General features: G+C 45.8%; 1 long non-coding RNA gene across 1 annotated transcript in view; it reads right to left on the bottom strand.

Moving 5' to 3' along the window:
• The window catches only part of LOC144891704 (uncharacterized), a 1,032,708-nt gene that overhangs the window by 791,334 nt on the left and 229,361 nt on the right, over positions 1–12,013 (bottom strand). The gene's annotated exons all lie outside the window — the stretch shown is intronic.

Raw genomic sequence — 12,013 nt, forward strand, 5'->3', positions numbered from 1 at the left:
GGGAAGGGGAGGGGGTAGGGTGGAGGGGGAAGGGAGGGGGAAGGGGGGGAAGGGGAGGGGGGAGGGAAAGTGGAGGATGGAGGGGGGAGTGGAGGACGGAGGGGGGAGTGGAGGTAACATTACATTACACACACACAAACTGTGTTTTATGTTCAATGGTTCTGGCGGCGGGGATGGAACATCACGTGATCGCTCCTGAGCGAATCAGCGCGCTGCTCTGCCACCGGCTCAGATTCCGTGTATAATATTCCTCGCTGAAAAAAATCTATGTGAAACATGCTACTATCTATGCTAAATCATGCTAAATCATGCTAAATGGTAATCATGCTAAAATCTATGCTACTTGCTGTGAGTGTATGGCGGCAAGGAACATCACGTGATCGCTCTGAGCGAATCAGCGCGCTGCTCTGCCACCGGCTCAGATTCTGTGTATGATATTCCTCGCTGAAAAAAATATGGATCTAAAGATGAAAGAAAAAAAAACCTATGTGATGTGAATGGCAATGTTCCTCGCTGAAATGTGAAAAAACGCAATCGCTTTTCGCTGTGAATTATGTGCGAACGCGTAACTGTGAGATTATGGCGGCAAGGAACATCACGGGATCGCTCTGAGCGAATCAGCGCGCTGCTCTGCCACCGCCTCAGATTCCGTGTATAATATTCCTCGCTGAAAAAAAAAATGGATCTAAAGATGAAAGAAAAAAAAACCTATGTGGTGTGAATGGCAATGTTCTTCGCTGAAATGTGAAAAAACGCAATCGCTTTTCGCTCTGAATTACGTGTGAACGCGTAACTGTGAGTTTATGGCGGCAAGGAACATCACATGATCGCTCTGAGCGAATCAGCGCGCTGCTCTGCTACCGCCTCAGATTCCGTGCATAATATTCCTCACTGAAATGCGCTGAGGTAAAAATATGGTATAAAAATATTATTAAATAATATTTTTTAGGTCGGCCATGTTCTTCCCAGGCTCAATGGCCATGTCTATGCCAAATATCAAGCACGTGAGCCTCTCCGTTTCGGAGTCTATCGGTAACATTACACACACACACACACACACACACACACAAACTGTGTTTTATATATATTTTATTTATTATTTATATTTGTAGATATTTTTACTTATTTACCTTATAAGGTCCCACAGTTGGCAGTTTATGTAAGAAAAGAAACTCTACAATGAAGTCCAAGGAACTGTCCGTCGAACTCCAAGATGGAGGCATCGATCTGGGGAAGGGTATAAAACAATTTATTGTGGTTATTTTTTTATTATTTTTTTGTATACAAGATAGAGGCTCGTGAAAGAGCTAACATGAATCACACAAAAAGGCAACCTACACATCAAACACAAAATAAGGGGAGCAGAACACAAGATGAGGAGAGAGGGGGAAGGACACAAACACAGCATTTGAGAGCAAGGACATCGAGAGAAATGTGGGAATGGATGCGCTTGGGGGGAGATGGAAGAGGTAAAAAACACATCAACACTCCAACGACTTCCAGGAAAGACGTTGGAATTTCAAAAAAGTGTATCTCGGGTGAATTAGCGGGGGTAGAAAAGATCAAGGTTTTGGATGGGAGAAGATAAGAGATGGTGGTGAACAGCTGTTTTAAAAACCTGGAGGGAGGAGTGGGATTGAAGAGAGTGAGGGAGTTTGTTCCAGAGGCGGGAGAAAAGGGGAATGAAAGAGTGAAGGTGAGCAGAGAGCCTAGATTTTGGCAGTTTAACCATAAGAGAGTTGCTGGCAGATCTTGTGCGACCTGCAGGAATATTAGTGGGACAGAGCACAGAGAGAGCTGGGGGAGCAAGGCCGGAGAGGAGTCGGTAGAAGACAGAAAGACCACCAACCTGCCTGCGGTGAGTGCATGAAAGGCCCTCGGAGTTAGCTTCATCCCAGGATATTCCAATGATTCTGAAAGCTTTGGTTTCAACAGCGTTAAGCCGAGCTATGTGTGAGGCAGGAGCACCGGCCCAGAGGGGGGAACAGTATTCCATTGAGCTGTGGATGAAAGCCTTGTATGTGGTGAGGAGCTCAGGTGTGCCAAGGAAGGACTTCGCACGATGGAGGATGCTCAGTCGGTGACTGGCTTTGGAGGCCAGCTTGGAAATGTGGTTGTCCCAAGAAAGATCATAACAGATAGTCAGACCCAAAAGCTTGAGCGACAGAACTTCTTGGAGAGGATTGTTGAGAAAGTAGATGGGAGGGTTTTCCAGTCGGTCTTTTCGGAGAGACATAGTAAGAGTGTGGGATTTGTCAGGATTGAAAGACATGTTCCACTTGTTTGACCAGTCTGTGATTTTGCCCAGGTCTGCAGAGAGTGAGGAGGCTGCAGACTGCCGGTCTGACGGATGAGGAATGGAGCGGCAGATAGTGGAGTCATCAGCAAAGCGATAGAGAGGATTTTCCAGAGAGTCAGAGAGATCATTGATGAAGACCAGAAAAAGCACATGGCGCAGAACTCTACCTTGGGGAACTACAGCCAGAACAGGAAGGGGAGATGAGAGAAATCCATTCAGGGCCACACATTGCCTACGACCAGAGAGGAAGTCCACAATCTATGAGTGGAGATTTCCATGGATACCATAGGAGGAGAGTTTGGTGAGCAGAGCTGGGTGCCAGACCGTATCGAAGGCACGTGATATGTCAAGGGAGACGGCTCTGATTTCCTGTTTGGCATTGAGGACCTCCATCCATTGTTGAGACAGCAGAAGCAGCATGTCCAGTGTCGAATGACCTGGTCTGAATCCAAATTTATGATCGGAGATCAAGCCATTGAAGAAGAGGAAGGATTTGATATCCGAAGCAATGATGGATTCCATGACTTTGCTGATAATTGGGAGCAGACTGATTGGTCTGTTGTTGCAAGGATCTGTTTTTGCACCTTTTTGTGTAAAGTGGTAATGTTTCCTGATTTCCAAGATGCTGGCAGAAGACCTTGAGCAAAAGAGAGGGTGAAAAGAACAGAGAGAGGGTGAGAGAGAGCGGCAGAGCAGGTTTTTAGGACCCGTGGGCTGATGCCGTCTGGTCCAGTTGCAGAATCAGAGTCGGAGTTTGACAAAAACTTCTCCACCTTGTCAGGAGAGAAGGACACAGAGTCCAGGAGCAGTTGGGTTCGACTGGGAAAGGGGGGAACAGAGAGAGATGGGTTTGGGACACAAGATTATGAGGCAAAGACAGAGTTGAGGCATTCGGCTTTGTCACGTGCGGTGTCAACTGTGTCGCCATTTGAGGAAAGGGAGGGGATGGAGGGGGAACAAACACTAGAAACGGATTTGACCAGACGCCACCAGGATTTGGAGGAAGGAGACACGTTTGAGAGTTCAATCTTGAATGTGGAGAGATAGTGCTTCCTGGCACTCCTGAGGGTAGACACACACTTGTTCTGAGCTTGGTGGAAGGAACTGAGATTGCCTTCAGTTGGATTTGCGTTCCAAGAGGCAAAGGCAAGTTGTTTCAGGGCAACTGCCTCACCACAAGTTTCAGTGTACCATGGACCGGAGGAAGGGTAAGACAACTGAAGACGAGATGGGATAAATCTGTGTATGAGAGAGAGCAGTTTGCTTTGGAAGAATTCCCAGGAAGAATTGATGTCAGAGGCAGTGGAGATGGGAGACCAGTCCAGATGATTGATGGCTGCTTGCAGACCACGCCAGTCAGCCTGACTGAAATGCCAGTCTCGTCGGCACTGAGGAGGCTCTCTGAGAATGGCCAGAGAGATGTCCACTTTAACAAGCACATGATCAGAAGAACCGATTGGAGCAGAAGAAGTGCAGCAGACATTTGCAGGGAAGTTTGTCATAACCAAGTCTAGAAGAGAAGATACTCCATTGACTGATATCCGGGTCGGGAAATTGACAGATTGTGTCAGTCCCAAAGAGTCGCAGAAGTCATTTGCTGAGGTGCCATGGCTGGTGAGAGATGAACCCACACCCAGCCAGCTGGCATGATGACAGTTGAAGTCGCCACATATGAGGAAGAGAGAGTTTGGATGAGTTGATAGAAGTTGGTCCATGTTGTCAGACATCGAAATGTAAATGGAGTCATCACTGTTTGGAGGACGGTATAGAACACAAATGAACAAAAGATGGGAGCGGAGAGGAAGCCGTAGCCAGAGGTACTCCTGGGGGTGGGGTGGAGAGAGAGCAGTGCAAGGAGAGTGAGGAAGAGAGTTTTTGATAAAGATAGCAACCCCACCACCAGGATGAGGCTCAGGTCTATCATACCGGAGGAGGGAGTAACCAGGAAGAGATATTAAGGAATCAGAGACATATTGAAGGAGGAAAGTTTCTGTTAAGCAGATCAAGTCTGGATTGTCAGAAGCAACCTGAATGGAGAGATCAATCAGGTTTGAGCGAAGGCCCCGGATGTTTGAGGTCCATACTGTTAATGAGGAGAGAGGAGGAGCATCGGATGCAGGGGAGGGGAGAGGTAGGGTCAGAGGAAGGATGAGAGGGGGATGTAGGGAGAGCAGTTGATGGTGTGTCAGAGATTACAGAAGAGTTACAAGAGAGGGAAGGATGAGGAGGACGAAAGGTCTGATCGTGATTGGATGAGGCACAGTGAGGGGTTGTTTGAGGGGGGGGGGGGGCAGAGGAAAGTAGAAGGGTGGGGGAGGTGGAGGTATGAGATGGAAGGGAGACAAAGTGGGGAGGAGGCAGCTTTGAGGAGGAGGTGGGAGGGGGGAGAATTTGGGAGGGATGGTTGGAGGGGAGATTAGAAGGGATGGGGCAAGGGGGGAGTTTAGGAGGGGAGGGGCAAGGGGGGAGTTTAGGAGGGGAGGGGCAATGGGGGAGTTTAGGAGGGGAGAGGCAAGGGGGGAGATTTGATGGGGAGGGGCAAGGGGGGAGTTTAGAAAGTGGATGATTTATGAAAGACGAACATTTTTAACAAATTGGGTTTATTGTGATTTTCAAGTTAGCAATCCGTTTAAGAACGATGGAGGAGGGGTGGAATGAATGTGAATTTAGAGCATGTAGTGATTTAGAGTTATAAGAGATTGAATATTTTTTTGAAATGGAATGAGTTGGACAGGAAATTGAAAAAAGCCTTCTAAATAGGAAGAAAAACAGCGTGTTGTAATAAACCACTGAATAAAACACTGCAGGGGAAAGTTTAAACATATTTAAACAGAACCGTGAAGAACAGTCTAATATTCACAAAAATACCAATGGGGAGAGGGAGCTGAGAGGGACAACAACGAGTCACATGAACAGGGGAAAAGGTGGAAGGCAAGGAGATAATGGGGGCGGGGCGAGACAGCGCACGTGGGCAGAATCACACGATGGGCCAACTTCACACATGGAGAATGGGAAATAAATGTTGATGTTATATTTATTTATTTATTTATTTATTTTTTCGGGGGGGGGGTGGGAGGGAGGGGTTAAAACGTTAGACAAAGAGTAGATGTACGGGAAAGTTTGGGGGAGAAAGGGAAATCTAAAAACCTCGCAAAAACAGCGAAGGAAGAAACAAACCGACGGGGGACAGGGGAAGCCTGAGGCAAGGCCGCAACACGCGGACAAACAGAAACGATTAATTTATGAAAGCTTAACACCGTGAAACTTCCAAGGGACACACTATAGGTTCACACACCAAAAGATATATACAGTTTCGACAAAACACAGTTGTAAACAATGACAACTTTGAAAACGTGGAGAACGTGTGCAGCTTCGAAAATCCCTGCCGTCGTCTCCAAGATCTCACAAGATGGTGTTGAAAAGATGGTGTTGAAGGTGTTGAAAGTTCCCCAGAGCACAGTGAGCTCCATCATTAGGAAATGGAAAGAACATAGAACTACCGAGACTCTTCCCAGAGCTGGCCATCAGACCAAACTGGGCAACCAGGCAAGAAGGACTGTGGTCAGGTATGTGACCAAGAACCCAATGACCACTCTGACAGAACCAGAGTTCCTTGGCTGAGATGGGAGAACCTGCCAGAAGGATGACAGACTCTGCAGCCCTTCACAAATCAAGGCTTTATGGGAAGGTGGCCAGTTGGTAGCCACACATGAGAAAAAGGCACAAGACAGAATGCCTGGAGTTGGCAAAGAAAACGCATGAAAGACTTTGAGCATGAGGAAAATTATGCTGTGGTCTGATGAGATGAAAATTGAACTCTTTCACCTGAATACAAAGTGCTACGTCTGGCGAAAACCAAGCACAGCTCATCACACATCTAACACCATCCTTACCGTGAAGCATGGTTGTGGCAGCATCATGTTATGGGAGTGCTTTTCATCAGCAAGGACTAGGGCAGTTGTAAGGATAGAGGGAACAATGAATGGAGCCAAATACAGGCAAATCTTTGAGGAGAACCTGCTTCAGAGTGCAAAAGACCTTAGGCTGTGGTGAAGATTGACGTTCCAACAGGACAATGACGCCAAGCATACAGCCAAAGCGACACTGGAATGGCTTCAGAACAAGATTGTGAAAGTCCTCGAGTGCCCCAGCCAAGGCCCAGACTTGAATCCCATTGAGAATCGGTGGAAAGACTTGAAGACTGCTGTTCACCGACGCTCTCCATCCAACTTGACAGAGCTTGAGCAAATCTGCAAGGAAGAATGGGAGAAACTCCCCATATCCAGATGTGCAAAGCTGATACAGATATATTCAAGAAGACTTGAAGCTGTAATCGCTGCCAAAGGTGCTTTTACAAAGTATTGACTCAGCGGGTTGAATACTTTTGTAAACTAGATATTTCTGTCTTTCATTTTCAATTACTTTGTAAAAATGTCGAAAAAAATAATTTCACTGACATTATGGGGTATTATTTGTAGATTGGTGACAAAAAATCTCAATTTAAATCACTTTAAATTCAGGCTGTAACACCACAAAATGTGAAAAAGTCAAGGGGTGTGAATACTTTCTCAAGGTACTGTATGCATGTCAATTCCTGCAGACAGTTCTCACAGTCAGCTCTACACTGAAACTGAAAAACGTTTGCAATCTCAACAAAATATATCCCCATGTCAGATCGTCCCAAAATTAAGTCTTTCAGAACTGGGACACACAAAAGAACTAAGACTGGCTCTTGTGACATATGATCAGTCTGTCACAAGACAAGGATGGGATGTATGTGCAGTGGGTTGGAACTAACACCTAGACAAAATAAGCAGATTTATATTCCAATTTTTTTTTTTCCTAACAACAATTTGAAACGCTCAGTCAAAGCAACATGACTGCATGCTCCATTTCCCATCGACCCTTTCTCTTGGCGTTTCTAACACAGCAGCTCTATTCCTGGATGTCCAACTTTTGCCATGAATGTTGTCCATGTATCAGCTCCATGCACATGCTCCATGCTCTGTTTACCTTCGCCACCGAAGGTGGATGGAGGTTATGTTTTCACCCCTGCCTGCCTGTCTGTCTGTTTATTTGTTTGTGAACGGGATAACTCAAAAAGTTGTGAACGGATTCGGGCGAAATTTGGTGGGCAGGTCGGGTGTGTGACAAGGCCGAAATGATTCGATTTTGGTGAAGATCCGAATACGGGTCAAGAACAAGCCAATGACATTTTTGTTCAGGTCCTGATCCAGATGAGGCCCATCAGTGGGATACAAAACGTAAACTGTTCAGCCTGGCAGAAGTATGCTCTCTACCGAGTTCCGTTTGTGAAACATCACAATGATTGTTTATAGCTGGGCCGAGATTCAAACCCAGGCTAGACTGCTCAGAGTATCCCACTGGGATGTCCTGCTTGAGATTTGTTGGAATATTGTGCAAGACTGTGTGCCAAGTCAAGGGTGCAGAACGTTCTTGCCCATGAGCTTCTATTTCATGACGATCCCACCTTCAGTGCACCCACCGAGCAAGAGCTTCGAGCTGGGTGTAATGACTTTTCAGCTGCTTTCAAATATTTGATGAAACCATTCGTTGGAAGAAAACTGCAGTAATGGCACAAGGTGTGGTGCAAGCCCCTCACATCTGTATTTATGGTAGGAGGCTCAATGTAGGAGATGCCTTCTGCTACCTTAGTTCAATAGTAACTGGCAATGTCTTACTAGATGCAAAAATCAGCACTTGCATTGTTAAAGTTTAAAACTGAAAAACATTGTTAAAACTGAAAGAGCGAACATTAATCACACAAAAAGTCAAACCGACACACAAAACACAAAATATGGGGAGCGGTAGACAAGATGGGGAGAGGGGGGGAAGGACACAAACACAACATTTGAGAGCAGGGACATCGAGAGAACTGTGGGAGGGAGAGGGCTTGGGGGGAGGTGGGAGGGGTATAAAACATATGGACACTGCAAGGACTTCCAGGAAAGAAGTTGGAATTTCAAAAAAGTGGATCTGGGGTGAATTAGCAGGGGTAGAAATGATCAAGGTTTTGGATGGGGGAAGATAAGAGATGGTGGTGAACAGCTGTTTTAAAGACCTGGAGGGAGGAGTGGGATTGAAGGGAGTGGGGGAGTTTGTTCCAGAGGCGGGAGAAAAGGGGAATGAAAGAGTGAAGGTGAGCAGAGAGCCTAGATTTTGGCAATTTAACCATAAGACAGTTGCTCGCAGATCTTGTGCGACCTGCAGGAATATTAGTGGGACAGAGCACAGAGAGAGCTGGGGGGGCAAGGCCGGAGAGGTGTCGGTGGAAGACAGAAAGACCACCAACCTGCCTGCGGTGAGTGAGTGAAAGGCCCTCGGAGTTAGCTTCATCGCGGGAGATTCCAATGATTCTGAAAGCTTTGGTTTCAACAGCGTGAAGCCGAGCTAAGTGTGAGGCAGGAGCACTGGCCCAGAGGGGGGAACAGTATTCCATAGAGCTGCGGATGAAAGCCTTGTATGTGGTGAGGAGCTCAGGTGTGCCAAGGAAGGACTTCGCACGACGGAGGATGCCCAGTCGGCGACTGGCTTTGGAGGCCAGCTTGGAAATGTGGTTTTCCCAAGAAATATCATGGCAGATAGTGAGAGCCAAAAGCTTGAGCAACAGAACTTGTTGGAGAGGATTGTTGAGAAAGTGGATGGGAGGGTTTTTCAATCGGTCTTTTTGGAGAGACATAGTAAGAATGTGAGATTTGTCAGGATTGAAAGACATGTTCCACTTCTTTGACCAGACTGTGATTTTGTGCAGGTCTGCAGAGAGTGTGGAGGCTGCAGGCTGCCGATCTGAGGGATGAGGAATGGAGCGGCAGAGAGTGGAGTCATCAGCAAAGAGAAAGAGAGGATTTTCCAGAGAGTCAGAGAGATCATTGATGAAGACCAGAAATAGCACAGGGCCCAGAACACTACCTTGGGGAACTCCAGCCAGAACAGGAGGGGAGATGAGAGAAATCCATTCAGGGCCACACGTTGACTATGACCAGAGAGGAAGTCCGCAAGCTATGCGTGGAGATTTCCATGGATACCATAGGAGAAGAGTTTGGTGAGCAGAGCTGTGTTCCAGACCGTATCGAAGGCACGTGATATGTCAAGGGAGACAGCTCTGATTTCCTGTTTGGCATTGAGGACCTCCATCCATTGTTGAGACAGCAGAAGCAGCATGTCCAGAGTAGAATGACCTGGTCTGAATCCAAATTGATGATCGGAGATCAAGCCATTGGAGAAGAAGAAGGATTTGATATCCGAAACAATGATGTATTCCATGACTTTGCTGATAATTTGGAGCAGGCTGATTGGTCTGTAGTTGCAAGGATCTGTTTTAGCACCTTTTTGTGTAAAGCGGTAATGTTTGCTGATTTCCAAGATGCTGGCAGATGACCTTGAGCAAAAGAGAGGGTGAAGAGAACAGAGAGAGGGTGAGATAGAGCGGCAGAGCAGGATTTTAGGACCCGTGGGATGATGCCGTCTGGTCCAGTTGCAGAATCAGAGTTGAGGTTTGTCAAAAACTTCTCCACCTTGTCAGGAGAGAAGGACACAGAGTCCAGGAGTTCTGATAGTTTTAGGAGCCTGAAAAAATGTCTGGGCCAACAAGAGATTGGTAGTCATGATCGAGAAGGTGTGTGTGAAGGCTGCGGCCTTGACATGTTAGGCTACTGTGCGCCAGTGACACTTGGACAATTTCGAGTCAGAGCTACAACATAACATTTACCACCTTCGCTGTCTTCATCACGTCCTCCCAGTGAAGTGGTTTGACAAAATTCCAAGCATCACTGTTCCTGAGAAATCTAATATGTTACCTCTAAATATGTACTCATAAGGAAAAGACGCCAATGATGGGTTGGTTACACCCATCATTGAATGATGGATATATTCCAAAGGACGTCCTGTATGGTGGGCTCCAAAATGTATGAGGACCAATTTTGCAACCAAAGTTCCATTACAAGAATAAAATGAATGAATGATCGTTTTAACGCCATTTCTCCCTGCTGGAGCGGGGGTTAGCCTTGCCGGCCCCATGACAATCATGGTTCCCTGTTTGAGGCAATGTTTTTATGGCCGGATGCCCTTCCTGACGCCAACCCTTTGTCGCCTCTTGCGATGCGCAGGGATACGGTGTACCTATTCTAAGCCGGGGTACACACCGGGATCATTCATCCCAGCAAGCTGGTACTCAATTTGCCGACGTCGGAAGGATGACAGGCTGAGTCAACCCCCCTGGTGTTACGACCTCGGAAGGATGACAGGCTGAGTCAACCCCCCTGGTGTTACGACCTCGGAAGTATGACAGGCTGAGTCAACCCCCCTGGTGTTAATTCAGCGATCGACCGGGATTCAAACCCAGGATCCTAGGATCCCAAGCCGGCACCCTAACCGCTAAGCCAACGCCAGGCTAACGAAGCCAACAAAGCCAACAAAGTTCCAATACAAGGATGTCCTAAAAAGAGATGTGGACAATCTCCGTATCGAGAGAGGCAGCTTGGAAGAGCCCGCAAAGAACCGCAGCTCATGGAGGCAGGCTCTTCACCAATAAGCAAAAATGCAAACTAGAATGACATGATGGATGAAACAAGTTAATGGGCCAAAAGGAGAAATATTGGTACAACTAACGGACAGATTTATGTTTGCGACAGGTGCATCCATGATATCTCCTCAATAATCAGACTGATCGGCCATTCTAATAAATGCAGAAACTTATGGCGGCGATATCATCCTACCCCCCTGCTTGTTAAATATATATATATATATATATATATATATATTGTCAAAAAACCCAGCTAGAAAATTATCTGCCTGCCCCCATCTTATTTTGGCTTCATGTGGGTCCAGTCCACATTTTTGTGTCTCTTAATAGTCAGGTTCACTATGTCAATAAATTGTATTTCGTTCAAAATCATGGTAGATTAGCAAACCTATACATTTTTGGAAAGGTTATAGCATAAGGAAACTAAAAATCAATGTTTACATTTGGAGAGATACCTGTATGGCGGCCATTTTGGATTTTCAAAATGGCCACTGTAAAATACATATTTTGTTCTATTTCTGCCTCTAATTACCCTAAAAACTTTTTAAAATACACTAAACCTATATTTTCAGGGACAAGGAATCCAATGAAAGTATCAAATTAGTGCTATGGGGAATGGTAAGACACGAATCAAAGGTTTTGAATTGCAAAATACTGTCTTTATATTCACGATAAGTTGCATAATCAAATACATGTTATCATTTTGTACAGGCAGTTAATAACATCAAAATGTGTCACAATAATTCATATCACCAAACATACACAGGCAGTCAGCAAAATCATATATACACATGCAGTCAGTATAACTTCACGTCTACGCAGGCAGTCAATGACAAAATATACACAGGCAGTCAATGGCATCAAACATACACGATTACAGAATATGCCATTTAGAGTTCGTCATCACTGTCCTGTGTGTCGTATCCGACAATATAGTCCGCATCGTTTTCACAGTCCGTTCCACACAAGCAAAGGTCGGTCAAATTGATTGGCAAATCGAATTGGTCGATTGGTCGAATGGTCGAATTGGTCGAATGGTCGAATTGGTCTAATCGAATTGGTCGGAATTGGCAAATGTAAACATTGATTTTCAGATTTTCCATGTAATAACGTTTTCAAAAATGTATAGGTTTGCTAATCTACCATGATTTTGAACGAAAAAACATAGTGAA

The sequence above is a fragment of the Myxine glutinosa genome, chromosome 4 (genome assembly GCF_964187855.1).
Source record: "Myxine glutinosa chromosome 4, kmMyxGlut1.1, whole genome shotgun sequence".
In the NCBI taxonomy this organism is placed as follows: Eukaryota; Metazoa; Chordata; class Myxini; order Myxiniformes; family Myxinidae; genus Myxine; species Myxine glutinosa.